General features: G+C 44.7%; 1 non-coding gene across 1 annotated transcript; it reads left to right on the top strand.

Moving 5' to 3' along the window:
- The first annotated feature begins 3,210 nt into the window (after positions 1–3,210).
- trnap-cgg (transfer RNA proline (anticodon CGG)) lies at positions 3,211–3,282 on the top strand. The gene has a single exon. It is a non-coding gene; the product is annotated as a tRNA-Pro (tRNA).
- The last annotated feature ends 12,942 nt before the right edge of the window (positions 3,283–16,224 follow it).

Genomic DNA, 16,224 nt, shown 5'->3' with positions numbered 1-16,224 from the left:
GCAAGTTTAAAGTTTGAAAACAAGTTAAAAAACAACAACCATAAATTCATCACTTTCATCAGATGATGAAACATAAAGTTCCCACATCACACACAGCTAGTCTACTGCACAGAGATTCATGTCTAAGAAAAGCTCAACCGTTCTCAGTTTTTTGTATTTTTAGGATTTCATTGTTTTGTTTTTTTACAGGCCACCCTAGGAGATAAAACACACACACACACACACACACACACACAAATAACACAATCAGGCTGTGGTTTGACCCCTATGGAGCCTGGGAGTGGCTGCAAGACAGAAATATGCTTTTTGTGTCAGTACTTGATGACAATCTAGGACACCAGATGGTATCACAAACACAAACGCACACACACACACACACACAAGATGACTGCATTCCCCAGCTCAACAACTTGTTTGTTTGTCCCAAAACTTCATTATTTTATCAGTGTAATGTTTTAATATGTGGACTTTTGATGGGATATGTGCATTTTGCAACGAGCATAATTGAACATATTGGCCGTATTGATTTTAGCAGTTTAGATTTGGACAGATTGTTCCTTTAACTGACATAACGGAACCATTATATTAATTTATATATTAAATCGTTGCTTCCCCATCAACCATCTGTGCTGTTCAGGAGAAGTTTGCGGTATGCATTTAGTGTGTGTGTGTGTGTGTGTGTGTGTGTGTGTGTGTGTGTGTGTGTGTGTGTGTGTGTGTGTGTGTGTGTGTGTGTGTGTGCGCGTGCTATAGAGAAACAACAGCTGGTAAGTAGAGCGCCCTCTGTTTCACTCCTCCCTTCTCACAGATTTCAGGTTCTTGTGGATTAGTGGACTAAGCACTCAGATGTTTTTCTAAAGTAAAAGCTACAGCAAAGGAACTATAAGTACTGCCAAGTACAGAAGTATTCATGTCAAAGTGTCAGACTGGCCTATTATCTTGAGTAATCATCATATTTTATGCTATTGTTTTTATAAAGTATCATCTGCAATCCATAAGTAATTATAGGTTGGATAAATATCATCATAGTAGCAGCAGAAGTAGAGACTCCCAGAGTGTAAATAAGTCAATAAAGAGTATAAATGCACTGTTACTTTGCACTTGACAGGACTAAATTACGTCTCTCTCTCTCTCTCTCCCTCCCCTCTCTCTCTCGCTCTCTCTCGCTCTCTCGCTCCCCCTCTCTCTCCAGGTAACTGACACACTTCCAGCCTCCATTTATCTCCCATTATCCCTGCGGGCTTCTTCTTGTTCCCTCAACCTGGCCTGGATGCGTCCGTTCATCTGTCTTGTCTGTCTATCTATCCGTCTGTCTGTCCAGATCTGTGTTCTCTCTCACCAGGGTTTGATTTCAGTCTGAATCGACGCCCTGTAAGACGAGTCGAAGCCATGCGGCACCACGGAGGCTCCAGGGAGGGGAGAGGGGGCGCGCGGCCAGGTTTCATCCCAGGGAGGGCGCAGCGTTCTGGGGTTAGGAGTGGCCCGGGGGCCCCTGGGCACGACGAAGGGACGGATGGGTGGATCCACTGACTGATGATTGTGTTTCCCCTGAGGCAGAGAGACATAGATCACAGCATGGAGAGAGAGCGAGAGAGAGAGAGAGTGTGTGTGTGTGAGCCTGTGAGAGAGAGAGAGAGAGTGAGAGAGAGAGCCTTTAACCATTTCACGCTCAAAATGCATTTTACAGACTTTGAATTGACTGGACTATGTAAACTATGCCTGTGTGTTATGAAGTAGGCATGCTCTGAATGGACGCGTGTGTGTGGTGGCTGTGGTGTGTGGCTTCCCTATAGGACCACGTTGCTATGGATACCAGAGACCATTAGCTCCAGTGTGTCTTTTAATCCGAGCTAAATCATAACTGCCGCTATGGCTTCATTTGGATTAACTCAATTACAACCACTATTAAAGGACACTATAACCACTTATTCTCTGTGTGTGTGTGCGCGTGTGTGTCTGTGTGCATGTGTGTTTCCCTTTTAGACACCAAATATAGACTCCTCTTTAAGAGCGCTATTTCATTTAGATGAGCAGGGTGAAGTACATTTTGGTGTAATCCTACTTGTCAAATTAACATCAAAGAATTGGCATGAGTAGACAGAGAGGAAGAAGAGGAGCACAGAGGGAAGGAAACGTTTCTGATCCTCTGACAAAGAAGCACAAATGTAATTTAAAAGGTAATCTGTGACTTCCTGCTTGTTTTCACGTCTTTCTGTACCGCATTTCTCAATAATGCCAATCAAAATCAATCCAACAGGGCCCATGGAGTTTGTTGCTGCGTGGTTCCCTTTTCTGTCACTATTCACGGTATTTCTAACGTTCTTTATATGACGTACTTTATATGTCAGAATTCCAAAATAAATTGTGGGCTGTGCAAAGTTCTCTGTCTTATACTTTATTCTAGAAGATTAGACAATAAAACCTATTTGTGTAATACTTTTTCTCATGCCTATGATTATACGAGTGATGAAAAATGAGGCACACAATTGCTGACGTATCAAAATATGAACAAATACAGCAGAGGAAGCCTGTAAAGCTCGATCAGAGACACTTCGGTTTGACACTGAGTGACAGTCACACTGTAATAAAGCCAACATTGGGACCAGCCTCAGGCCTGTAGGAGTGTGTAGGAGTGTGTGTGTGTGTAGAAAGGAGGGAGGGGTGGTCACCACAGCTTTGAAGTAGTTTCAGGTATCTGGATGCCAGGCAGGTAGACAGGTAGCCTCAGCCTATAGTACCCCCCTGAGAGAGAGACCAGAGAGACCAGAGAGAGACCAGAGAGAGAGACCAGAGAGACCAGAGAGACCAGAGAGAGAGAGAGAGAGAGAGAGAGAGAGAGAGAGAGAGAGAGAGAGAGAGAGAGAGAGAGAGAGAGAGAGAGAGAGAGAGAGAGAGAGAGAGAGAGAGAGAGAGAGAGAGAGAGAGAGAGAGAGAGAGAAGAGAGAGAGAGAGAGAGAGAGAGAGAGAGAGAGAGAGAGAGAGAGAGAGAGAGAGAGAGAGAGTCTAGTCCTGGAATCTAGTCCTGAGATGGTCTGGAGAGAGGTAATCTAGTCGAGAGACGGTCACAGAGCTGTCTGATAGGAGGATGTTCTCTCTCTTTCTCTAAATTTCCCTTAATGTTTCTCTTCCTTTCTTTTACATACATATTACATGATCGCATGTATCATAAGTGTGGTCACCTATCTGAGTTGAAATCCCATATCTGACATGGGCTTGTTGGTCTAGGGGTATGATTCTCGCCTCGGGTGCGAGAGGTCCTGGGTTCAAATCTCGGACAAGCCCAGGAGGATACTGTTCACTGCATAACAGTAACATTTCAATTGCTGAAACTAGCAGATATAGATTCTGTTGTTTGTTACTGTGCACAAGTAACATTATCCAGACAATGAATGTCAAGGCAAAGTCAGGAATAACCAGGAAGACTCACGCAATTATCTTCTACAAATTGGCAACAACTCGTCTGGACTGGAATATATCGGATTATACAAAATAATACTTTTAAAATCATTCTGAGTATTTAAGGCTTTGTGAATAATGAGCTGACCGTTATTGGCAGAATAATGAGGCAGCGGCTGGATGTTGATGTTGGCGTGACAGGACAGACCGTTACATCTGAATTATGCAGGAGGGACTTTTCTGCTGCTGGCCTGACAACTGTCGCCCCCTCCAGCTGTCTGTCTGACTGTCTGTCTGTCTGCTGATAGACACGCTCACGATTCCACATTCTGATAACTTCATTTCTCTCTGCAACTTCAAAATGACTCACAAGAAACACAAAAACAGCTGAATTAAGCTATCGTTAAGAGCTTAGCAGTCTGTCCATTAGATTTGAAGTTTACACACTTTGCACTTGCATTTCTTGTGCAATTTGAACATGGAAATGTGTTTTTTAAGGAACTGACTAACTGGCAAACAGATCTGATGGTAAAGTCTAGAGAGGGTAAAGATGGGGTGAGAGAGAGAGGGAGAGAGGGAGAGAGAGGGAGAGAGGGAGAGAGAGAAAGGGAGAGGGAGCTTGTGGCTCGTGTTGTTTTTGTCCTTCAGCTTTGTCACACTCGCAAGCTGTGAGCAGGTAAATGAGATGAGAGGCAACACGTCGTCCACACCCGTGACCACACACACACGCACACACAGAGGCAGACACCCTGAGGCGTGCTAGTTAGCGGAGCAGGAAGGGGGCCGGGGGGGGGGGTCATTACTACACCATATGGAGAATGATGGTTAAAGTCAGAATGAGGCGTCTCCCATTATCTCTTCTTCTGTTAGTCTCTTCTCGCACGCCACCCTCCTTCTTCTTCTCTTCATCTTTCATATCTCGCTCCTCATCTCTTCTTTCATCATTTCCTTTTCCTGCAGGACGACACACTCGCAGCAGCATTGTGCACCGCCCAGAACTGAACTGGCATGTGGGGCTGGCATGTTGGATTTGAAATGTCCCCGACATTTCAAGTCATTTGTTTTAATTCCAACTGAATTTCAATTCAAGATGAAAACAGGAAGCTGAACTGTCCTTCAAATGTTGTGTTGTCGTTTAAAATAACACAGATGTCCAACATAATCATGTGATTCCATTATGTCATCTGTAGACAAACAGGTTGAACTGCACATTGACCCATTTGAAGCGATGCTTTTAGGACATTTTCCCGTTATTACAGCATGCAGCAGGTAACATGGTATCACTGGCTGCAGGCGTCTTCCTCTCCTGCTGCTCCTCGTCCTCCTCCTGGTAAGAGTGTTTCCCGTGGCAGATTCACAGTCTGCTCCTCCTCCCGTGTGTCACGTTGGCGTGTAATAAACCTCCTACTCTGCCACTCTGCCACTGTGTTTGTTGCCATGAATGGGATTTAGTGTCACACACAGAGAGCCAAGGCTTCTTAAAGCGTGTTCTCACACACCCCTGACCCTCCCTAACCCAGCTCTGAGCGTGTGTGTGTGTATTAAAGTTGACACTGAGGTGGAGTGCTGAATCCTGTCCAACGTTGATAAGGGCTGCATTAACCTACCTGACACACACACACACACACACACACACACACACACACACACACACACACACACACACACACACACACACACACACACACACACACACACACACACACACACACACACACACACACACACACACACACACACACACACACATCACTGGGACTTATTTCTTGGCACCTCATTAACATTTAACTTAAAAGTCGCGACAAACACCAACAAACTTTGTTTGGTTGCTTGTCAGTCAGGATTGTAGATCACTGTGGGACCTGCTTTGAAATATGAACACCCCCAAAATATTTCTGTTACCATGACGACGTGATGATCCTTCCACCCAGGCAGCAGAACTCACTGTGGAGTCACGAGTGCTGTTTCTGGTTCTTACGATGCTTTTTAAGTTGCATGTGTTTGGTGTAACTTTCAATATTCAACTGTTTATTTTGTAAAAAATCTGTATCTTTATTCGTATTTTATTTGAATAACAGAGGACGAAACTGGTTGATGGCTGAAGGATTTGGAATTTGTGAGGAAATATAAAGGAATACATGGACCTCATCAGTTTTTTTCCGTGTTCAACTACACACCAAGCAAGTTCAGCAGACGATGGATTTCGCTGGGTTTCATTGGCTGTTTCAGCCCTGATAGGCCAATCTGAACCCATTAGACATATAGTACTTGGACCAGTTCTGTTCCTGACTGGTGAAAATCAAGACGCCTTGTAGTGACATTGGCTGAGCACAATCAGAAACCATTTATCATCATAGAAAAGTTCATCAGAAGTTTCATTTGTTACTCTTTAAAGACACAAACTTATTTTTCCTTCTTTGATATGTCTGGCCGTGTTTCCATCACTATCTGCTACAAGAGGATTATTGTAGCCTCTTATTTTGATGAACAGAAGCCACTATCTGCCCTACCTCTCAGCGTCAGAGGTGCTCATTCAACAATATCCAACCTTAATGATAATATTAATGTGTACCGAGTCGAGTCAGGCGGGACAATTAGAGTCAAGCAGCTGCAGAGTGTTTGGCAGCTTATCGCCGCGCGGCTACAATCAAAGACAATTGGTTTTATCTTTAAAACAACTTGCTACACAGCGAAGATACACACACACACACACATCCACACACCAGGACAAGTGCATACACCTGAACGGACACACTCACAAACACACACACACACAGGTTTATCTGTGGGGGTCAAACCTATTATTAACCCCAAGGGTCTGATATTAAACTCTTCCTCCAGACAGACAAAAGCTCCTCCTGAGCAGAATAACAATCACGCAACGGCTGAACGGCCAGTCTGAGAGCTTCTTTTACAGGGAGAAAGCCACATGAAAAAGATAAATAAGTCATGATTTCCTCCTCCTCCTCCTCCTTCCCCTCCTTGCGCACACACCCTGGAGGCTCACGGGTAAAGCCTTAGTATCAGGTGAAGCCTGAATCGGAGTTAGCACCATTCCTATTGTCAACGGCCTTTTATGTGTGATATTAGTTACAAAGAGACAAAGCAAAGATCGGGCCAGCGGAAACCCGGGACCCAGAGAACGAGAGAGACAGAAAGGGTGAGAGACGGAGGGACAGAGAGACGGAGGGAGAGAGAGAGAGAAACTACAGTCGGAAGTAGCTGTGTTAATATCAAGTTATTCTTCCTCTGGGGTCAGTGGGACAGGAACCCCTTGTGGCCTGTTACAGATCACACACACACACACGGTGACAAAGTGACTAAACTCACACCCCCTTAGGGACGTTCTTGTGACAGCTAAAGCTGCTTTACAATCCAAACAACACAAACAGATAAACTACGCTTGGCATATTTGGATGAAAATTAATGAATTTATCGTTGTTGTTAATTGCAGCGACTCATCTTATCAAAGGAAACTTGTTGATCAGCTGGTGTGTCATTATTTCACATTTTCGCATATTAACGCACCATATTCTTGGCAGCCATCCAGCCTATAGTCTGTAGCTAACAACTAGCTTGCTAATATGCCAGATAGCTGCTAGCATGTTCTGCTCATTTTATACCTACAAGTGTTGGTGTTGTGATATTAAAAGTACATAAATCTGTATGTACTTAATGTAAATCAGTTTAGCAAATGTGGGGATTAAGATTTGTTTAAGGTTGCTCTGGTGAAACAACTTCCTGTTAAGTAGGTGGTCAATGACAGCCAAGTCTGTTGCTAGTCTAAAGATGAGGAACTTCCGCAGAGGAGAGGAGTTCCTCCACCTATCCTCAGGGGAGTGTAATGGGACCAGGCTGACCACTGGAAGGACACTGGAATAAACAATAAAAGATCATTTTCCTGCTGTGTGCCAGGAAGGAGGCATGAAATCCATCACGTCCTTAGAGCAGGTCAGTATCAGTGCAGCTCTGCTCTTGTTCCCATGTCCCATATTATCGCCCTGTTGGGACTAAAAGCAGAAAAACCCCACCTGGACCAGAAGATACAGAACAATGTGTGTGTGTGTGTGTGTGTGTGTGTGTGTGTGTGTGTGTGTGTGTGTGTGTGTGTGTGTGTGTGTGTGTGTGTGTGTGTGTGTGTGTGTGTGTGTGTGTGCGCGCGCCCAGGCGCCCATCATACTGTAGCAAAGCAATTCATAATGAATGAATATTTCAAAAATGTAAGTCTGAAGCTATGAAAGAGTGAACCCCCCTTTAAACTCTAAAGCTGTGACAACTCAAATGTTTTGCGTTCTCAACTGATAAACAACATCTGACTTTTACTGATGGAGACATTTAATCAGATTGTTTTTGAAATCTAGAATTTTCAGCCAGATTTAACCTGGTTTGAATGGAGCTAAACGGGTTTGCTTGCGTTAAAAATGTTAAATAGCGCAAATGATTCTTCTGTTGTCATTTGAATCATGAAAAGGGTATATAAGTCTGAATGCTGCTCTGCTCTTATTGGCCGGATGTGTCGGGCCTTGGCGTCCTGGTGTCAATGTCTGGACTTTGTGGTTGGTTGTTCACGTTTTGTGTTGTGAACAGCGTCACATGACAAGAGGAGATAGCCACCGAATCACTGCCACCAAACGGCGAATCAACACAACTGACCGCCCACATCTTCTCCACTCCCACGTCTTGGACAAATGATCTCCCTAAACGGCCAGAAATCACAACTGAGATGAATGTTCCTTGACCTTTAGTGCCTGTGACTAACCAGGTCAACTCAACCATGTTAAAAGATGATAACATGTTAGAGGGTTTGTTTGTTTCCCTGATTCCTGACTTGAACCTCATATTTCTGTGTTCACAGTGTTCAACTTCCAGCTGAATTAAGCTTTAGAAATAAGAAAAAAGGGTTTAATATGTCCACTTTCATATATACATCTGACTATCAGAGCTGCTGCTACTCATTTCTGTTATAATTAAAACTTGAGGTAAAGTTCCAAACAACTAGCTGAGCTGCAGACAAAAGCTTTGAAACACAGCTCTGCTTTCTCTCTGAAGAACTCATTCAGCTGCTCTAACCTTGGACGTCGGCTCTTCCACACCGCAGATCCGCCGTCTCTCTCCGCAGTCTCATCAAGGCAACAAGGTGCATTCAGCCATCCTGTCGCTTTGACAAACATGGAGGTATGCAACCTTGGTCTACAGGCATGTTTCTCTCCCGGCTCTCGCAGAGAACCGCTGCTAACATGGAGGTCACCCGCAGTCAATGAAATGCATATGTACGTGGCTGTACATCCGCTGGCTTCAAACGAAGTATTCTGATTTATAATCAAAAGGAAATGAACCCCATTGTGCACCTCGGCAACAAACTCATCACCGGCATACTGATGTGATGCTGGTGGAAATCTGAAGGCTGCAGATGGATCCTGGCTCAACAGCTACATTACCAAAGCATTACTCAAACATTTAACTTGTTAAGCCCAATCTGGATGGCAAATGTTTCTCAGGAGGCTATACAGTATGTATAACTCATATTGGGCCCCTCTGTGATAGAGCTTCAGTATTAGGAAACATACGTTAATGCCGAGTTAGTTTCATGAGTCAGTAAATCTCATAGATACTTTTACAAATACAGGCTAAACCTTAATGTAAAGCATAGCTGCTGCTGTCTTTATGTTCCATTCCTTCTAAGTGCTTTCATGTTCACCGCCATGTTAATCCCACCTGGTCTGACCTGGTCTAACACTTGCCTAACCCTGACCTAACCTATTGTGCCAATGAAAAAAATGATCGCGCTCATTATTACAGCATTAAAGAGGACAACACGTTTTCCGTAAATGAATTCCAAATGGAGTCAGATGGTATTAAAATTATGGGAGGGCAAGCGAGAACATTTTCTCCAAGGTCATGTCAGGAGACGTTCAGATTCAGACAGCGATAACATGCAGAGCACCTTAAAATGGAACGAATACCTAATGTCCCCATGTAACACAAAGAGGTATCAGGTTGGTTTGAGTTGATTTTCACCTAGATTTCGTCTCTCATTCCTGCTCTGAGCAGATTATAAAAAGCTTATACATTTACATTATATAAAGGATTCACTTTAGGATTCTTTTAAGGATGTATTGAGGATTTCAGTGTCACTTTAAATTGAAGAGTGGTTGCAGTCCAAATACCATAAAATAGATCATATTAATGTTATTGCTCTTCCTTTATCGACAACCGGTACAACATACATGCAATACAGAGTAAAGCATGCATGTTGAGATGAGTGTAATTTAATAGATGTTAACACCATAACCAGATTGGCATCGGCACACACTGACATTGGCGCACTCGGACAATGGTTATATGATGGTAAGTAGTCCTGGCATTCCTGCATTTCCTCACCTGCTGTACTTCAGCTCATAAATCATGTATTCTGCTAACAATATAATCCTACAGAGTACAGTGTACAGGTGAATGTACTGACAGGTGATTTAGCTTGAACATCTCCGGGTTGTGACACAGGCTTCTGTCTGGTTCTGTTTCCAGACTGAAGGATCCTCCACCTTAATGAGCCTCTTTGCCTCCATCATTAATTCACCGCCTTTAACAATGTCCAAGGGTTTAACCGTTTGATGCTGCCGCGCTTCCTCTTTCCCATGGTGCTCTCTGGTTTCAAGGCAGGTCAGGGTGGCATGAGAATGACCTGGCAGGCGGGGGGTCGGAGGTCACGGGGGTCAGGGCCAGGTAGAGCCGCAGGGGGGTCACGTTACACATAAGAAGACAGGAGAGGAGTCTTGTCACTCACTGTCAACAGATCACAGCACTGAGGCATAACCTTCACCTCCATCACAGATCTCTCAGCACCACTGCCGTCTCCACCGGTGCAGCCCAGAGTCCAGACCAGGAACCTTCAGTACGGAGCCTTAGGTTACTCACATTTGGTCTCTCTCATCGGTCCTTAAAGAGGCACGAGATTATCTGTTCCTCCATTATTTGCTCCAAGATTTAAAGATATATAGATATAGACAGCTATACATTGCAAATATGTAAGGAGTTGGGTTGTGTCGCGTCATGTACACACACCTCAAGCCCAGGTGGCTTAAGATTGCGACACATCATTAGATTACATGTTAGACATGTGACGTGTTCCCATATGACGGGTCGTGTTTGGGTACATCAGTTTGAAACACATCTCACGTCTCGTCACATCACATTGTTGCAGGTTTGTTCCACATGTTGCCCTCTGTGTGTCGGCACATCATCTCATCTGTCACATCGTCTTCATCAATGTAGTGCTGTATTGTTTCATCTTATGTGATGTTTAATGTCACAGTACAGCTTTATGTCATGTTTTGTGCCTTTCGCTATGTTATGATGCATCGCGTCGATCAGGTTATGACTCATCTTCTATTCTTGTCGCTTTATGTCATTTTATCTTTATCTACACATTTTCTGCCTTAATCTCATCCTCTGTCTCCCTCTAGTGCTACATGGACTGTGAAAGAGGAGGAAGCAGGATGACAGCAGGAGACACTCTGCTCTCCTGAGGGACAAGTTCATCCACCTTAAAGTAGAACACAAATGCTACTGGACTACAACTAGCAAAGAGAGAAAGACAGAAAAGAAAAAATCCAATCCAATCAAGTTTCTATGCACATTTAAAGCAATGCTAAGATTACAAAGGCACCATGAGTATAATGACAAGGAAACGGTAGAAGCCATGAAGAAGACATGAGGTTTAGAGTCCCCAGAACGGCTCAGAGCAACTGGCCAGAGGACCTCAGTGATCTATAGGGAGGGTCAGAGGGTTAAAGACTTAAAGACTATGAAAGCTTTAAGTCTGAACCCAACGAGGAAGCTAATGAAAGGAAGCAAATATGAGGGAAATGTGCTCCGGCTTACGTGTACCAGTCAGGATGATCTCTCCCTACGTCCAAATGTGCTAACACACACACACACACACACACACACAAAATGCACTGTACTAATTAGACGCTTCGGTTTTTTCACACTGGACACAAGCGTCTCTGCTGCCAACATGTTCAGGTGTTTAACCTAAACGCTCACAGGACTCACAGAACTGGGCTGCAAACACACACACACAAACACACACACACACACACACACAGATTCATCAACCTTTGCGATCCAACAGCTTAGCATGAAAGCAAAGGTGAAATCGAATCTGTAAATTGCAGAGCAGAGAGAGGGAGAGCGAGCGGGCGAGCGAGGGCGAGCGGGGTAGACAGAGAGCTGTTATCAGAGCAGGGGTGTGTGTAACTTCATCCCCCTGCTTGGGTTTCCTGATTGGGTCACCTGACCGCAGCCTCGGGCCGCGATTGGCTGATTGGCTCTCGCAGCCAGGTAATGATGTAAGGTGAGTGTGTGGGAAAGGGAGTGGGTGATAAACCTGTGTGTGTGTGTGTGTGTGTGTGTGTGTGTGTGTGTGTGTGTGTGTGTGTGTGTGTGTGTGTGTGTGGGAACAGGGTGGGTTGATAACAGCTTTTCCCACTGCTGCCATATGACCCTCTCACCTGCCAACCTAACACTGGTTATCGCCAAACCCGACACAGCAGGAGGTCTGTGTGTGTGTGTGTCTGTCTGCGTGTGTGTGTGTGTGTCTGTCTGCATGTGTGTGTGTGTGTGCACGTGCGTGTTCATGTTCATGTTCACTGGTAAAGTGTTTGAATAAGCTGAGGGAACAAGAAAGAGATATCGATACAGTTCTGCAAATGAAAAAAGAGAAATACGAATCAAAGCTGCAATGAGACAAATAAAACCACTTTGGGTTCATGTAATCATCCATCACAGTTCAGACATTTATCATTTATCACTGCTAATCTATACGCAAACACACACACACACGGTTCTCATATAGGTTATATAATCTACTTGTGTCTCATCCCAACTAAGACGTTTACCTGAAGAAAGGCTTTGACCTCAGTTTGTGCTGATTTTAACATGACAGGACCCGACTCATCACATTGGGCTTGGCCACACTCTGAAACAAATGACCTAATCGGTCAGTGATTATTCATTGCTCGTCTCAGCTGAGCTTCAGGGCGCCAAGCGGATTGGAACCCATGAAGAAAATATTGAACATCTGAGCAGATTGTTTACAGTCAATCTATGCCGATTGCTTTGTGCTACTGCTATTTGTGAACTGATTCATAAGCTTGAACGATTCATATTCATGGTTTTCACTCCACCTACCGCTCAACTTCCACCCAACATTTCTGCTCATACAACACACACACACACACACACACACACACACACACACACACACACACACACACACACACACACACAGGAAGAGACAATAGCCAAGATCAATTAAGGTTTTGGGCAACTCAGAGGGGAAGTGCTGGATTTTGTGTGTGTGCGTGTGTGTGTGTGTGTGTGTGTGTGTGCAGTGGGAGAGTGAGACAGACATTGGAATTGGAATAGATTTTCCTGGAACCGGGAGCTCCCACAAACACCACGCTGCATTTAAAATGCGCGCGCACACACACACACACACACACACACACACACACACACACACACACACACACACACACACACACACACACACACACACACACACACACACACACACACACACACACACACTTACTCCTTCCCCCCTCAGCTCTGGAAGAAGCTGGCTGGTTCTCAGACACCTGGTCATTACCATTGCTAATTAGATGCCATTAATCAGGCCTGTGTGAGTGTGTGTGAGTGTGTGAGTGTGCATGTGTGTGAATGTGTGTGCGTTTGAATGTGTTTTTCATGCATGCGTGTGAGAACTAAATAGAAAAGAAACATAAAGTGGGAGATTAACAGTATTAATCCATTATCTTAACAAAATGTTCTTTTGTAAGTTTCTACATTATTCTGCTTCTTTTTCTGCTGCTGTGTTATTTTATCATCATTTGGTCGTTATAATTACAAGTCCAGTTTGGTTGTATTGCGTTTAGACCACTGGGACTGCTGGTGAAGTGAGGTCAGTTTAATTGGATTGTTTTAGCAATAAAGACCAAAGACACATTATGGATCCAGAACCATCGCCCCTGCAGAAGGTTTAGCTTTCACTGCAGGGACAAAACAAACATCACGCCTTCACTCTGATCCTCGTCTGGACTGTCAAACATCGCCGGTATCTTCACACGAGGCAGAATAACAATCAGGAATCAGGAAAACGACCTTTACAGGGATGCGGCGAGCACACGAGCGCTCAGCGACGGGGCCGCAAGCTCTCAGTTGGGAGCTGCGGGTCAGAAGAGCCGAGGGGTTAAATAACGCGATGATTATGAAGATTATAACCAGTCGCAGCTGGTTAGATCAAACTTAAGATGAAAGGAAATTCACTCATGATATGGGAGAACTTAACCCAAAACCTGGAATGATGTCACCAGTCTTACTTATAAGGCGGCCGGTCAGCGTGGCATCAGCTGCTGACTTCGGCGGGGGAAGTTAGACGTCTTGTACAGTCACACACCAGGTGACATTTTGGTGGGGCTCATAATCGAGTAACGTCCCTGTTAACGTGTCGTCGGGACGCGAACCACTCAGAGCAGAATTGAAGACGGACACGGAGCCAACAGGCAGAAACAGACTGAGTGGTTTACATACACAACAGCCGGGAGAGAGAGAGAGAGAGAGAGAGAGAGAGAGAGAGAGAGAGAGAGAGAGAGAGAGAGAGAGAGAGAGAGAGAGAGAGAGAGAGAGAGAGAGAGAGAGAGAGAGAGAGAGAGAGAGAGAGAGAGAGAGAGAGAGAGAGAGAGAGAGAAGCGTGAAACAAAGCGCGCACACACACACACGCACACCTCCTCAGACAAAAGAGGCAGAGGGTTATTCAACTATACAGAGTTATTAGCAGCACTTTTCAATAGCAGCGGCAATATGCACGCTGCCTAATAGTGTTGGAGTGACAGAGGCCAGACTGAGGTCACATTTATACCAAACTGTAACCTCGTTAGTGATTCATCTGCTGCTGACGGGCTAAGAGCTTATTCATTTCACTCATTTACAGGTTGGTCAGCTCGCTTTGGCGAAAAACATCACAAATTCTGAAATCAACGTCTTCTTTTATGCTATTATTTCTCCTCCATTTCACTTTTTTTTTTAAGGCCAGATTGGTCGCAAACATGGTTGGAGCCGAAGGCGTACATTAGTTACAGGATCGCTCCATTTTGCTGTAAAAAGCTGCCCCGTGCAGTCAAGGAGGGGGTGGAATAAAACAGGAAGTAAGAAAAAAAATACTTGAAATGTTGCGATATGTGCACGCAAAGTTAATTTCTGCGCTCTATTTTTTCCTCTTAACTGGCAGCGGCTCTGTGTTTGAACCGTATTACAGGCAGATAAAAACCCATTCGGGCAGATCGGAGACATGTGGGAGCCAGATTACCAAATGTTCCAAACCACATTAGTCCCATATTACATTAAAAAATCGCAGCACTTTGGGTCTCATTTCAAAAACATACCCAGAAATTAAAGCATTAATTACTGTAATGATGGTAATCTGAGGGAAATGTGACACCGCGTTAGAGCATGACAGATTTAGAGAGTGTCTATTTCTGAAGAAGTGCTTTAATTCTCCGGGAGGTTCGCAGGGATTCTGACGCGCCGCTGCGTTTGACTCAATGACACCGAGAACTTTCTTTGACTTATTTATCAATTTTCAAGTTTGATCCGGTGCCAAATGTGGAGGAAGTGCTCCGACACTTTATTCGAGTTGAAAAATCGGTTCGGCGCGAGAGGAAGTCAAAGTCGTTTTGAGGAAGATGTGAACGTGGAAGATATTCAATGTTCACCTCCAGGGTGAGACAGGAAATGAAGCTGGGTCCCTTTGCACGCGCACCCTGAGGAACACACAGAGTTTGTGCCGTTCATTCAGGCTTGTATATAAATGTGTGAGCCACCTCTATGATGGGGCAGAAACATATTGATTACTATTGATTACTTCCATGTTCCGACAGCTTTGCCTCTCTATGTAGTGAGTGACATCCTGGCTGTGACTGGACCACCTGAGAACACAGACGTCAGCCAAATCATAACATCAACACTAACGGCTACAGGCTCAAGAAAGGAACAAGTACAGCAAACACGTGTCTGAGTGCCCATTGAGACAAATAATGGACAAAAAAGGACACAGGGGACAAACCGCAGAATGCTGTCTCCAGTCATATCATTCTGTGCTTTAAAACCCTACCTACCCACTGCAGCGTGGACCATCAGGAAATACCCCCCCCCCCCCAGAGGCTGCAAACCCACTGGGCCTGGCACTAAACCCGCTTAGCCCGAGGGCACGTCGGCACGGGCCAGGACTCACACATGCTGGTTAAAAGGATTAATTGGAGAGAAAAGGCTCCTCGCTGCATTCAGGCCATGTGAAAAGTAACAGACTTTAAAGTCAAGGCTTGGCTCAGCCGTGTACGTCTGAATGTACAGTGTGTATGTGTGTGTGTGTGTTAAGTGTAATTCAGAACCAGAAGTAGCACCAATTCGCTAAGTAGTCCAGTTGGAGTGACAGAATGACTAAATGGTCCAAAACGGCCGAACAAAGATCCATATGCTCACACTGAGCATGTGCCAGCCAGCTCTCCAGCTCTCCAGCTCTCCAGCGCTCGCTCTCTCTCTCTCTCTCTCTCAAATCTTGTTGCTAGGTTTAACATGCTGGCACCATTCCAAGCCACTCATGCATTGGAGTGGACTGTTGGACTCTGTCAGACACACACACACACACACCAAAACCATCATATTTATCATGCAAAGCAAAGTGAAAGCTCCCATTGATAGCAGTGCCAGAGAAAGAGAGACAGACAGGGAGAGAGAGAGTGAGAGAGACAGACCTTGAGAGAGAGA

Source organism: Genypterus blacodes, unplaced genomic scaffold (genome assembly GCF_046128005.1).
Source record: "Genypterus blacodes isolate CSIRO-AG114 ecotype Tasmania unplaced genomic scaffold, CSIRO-AGI_Gbla_v1 ptg000062l_1, whole genome shotgun sequence".
In the NCBI taxonomy this organism is placed as follows: domain Eukaryota; kingdom Metazoa; phylum Chordata; class Actinopteri; order Ophidiiformes; family Ophidiidae; genus Genypterus; species Genypterus blacodes.
Note: the sequence above shows the minus strand (reverse complement) of the source record. Positions and strands in the feature narration are given on the sequence as shown.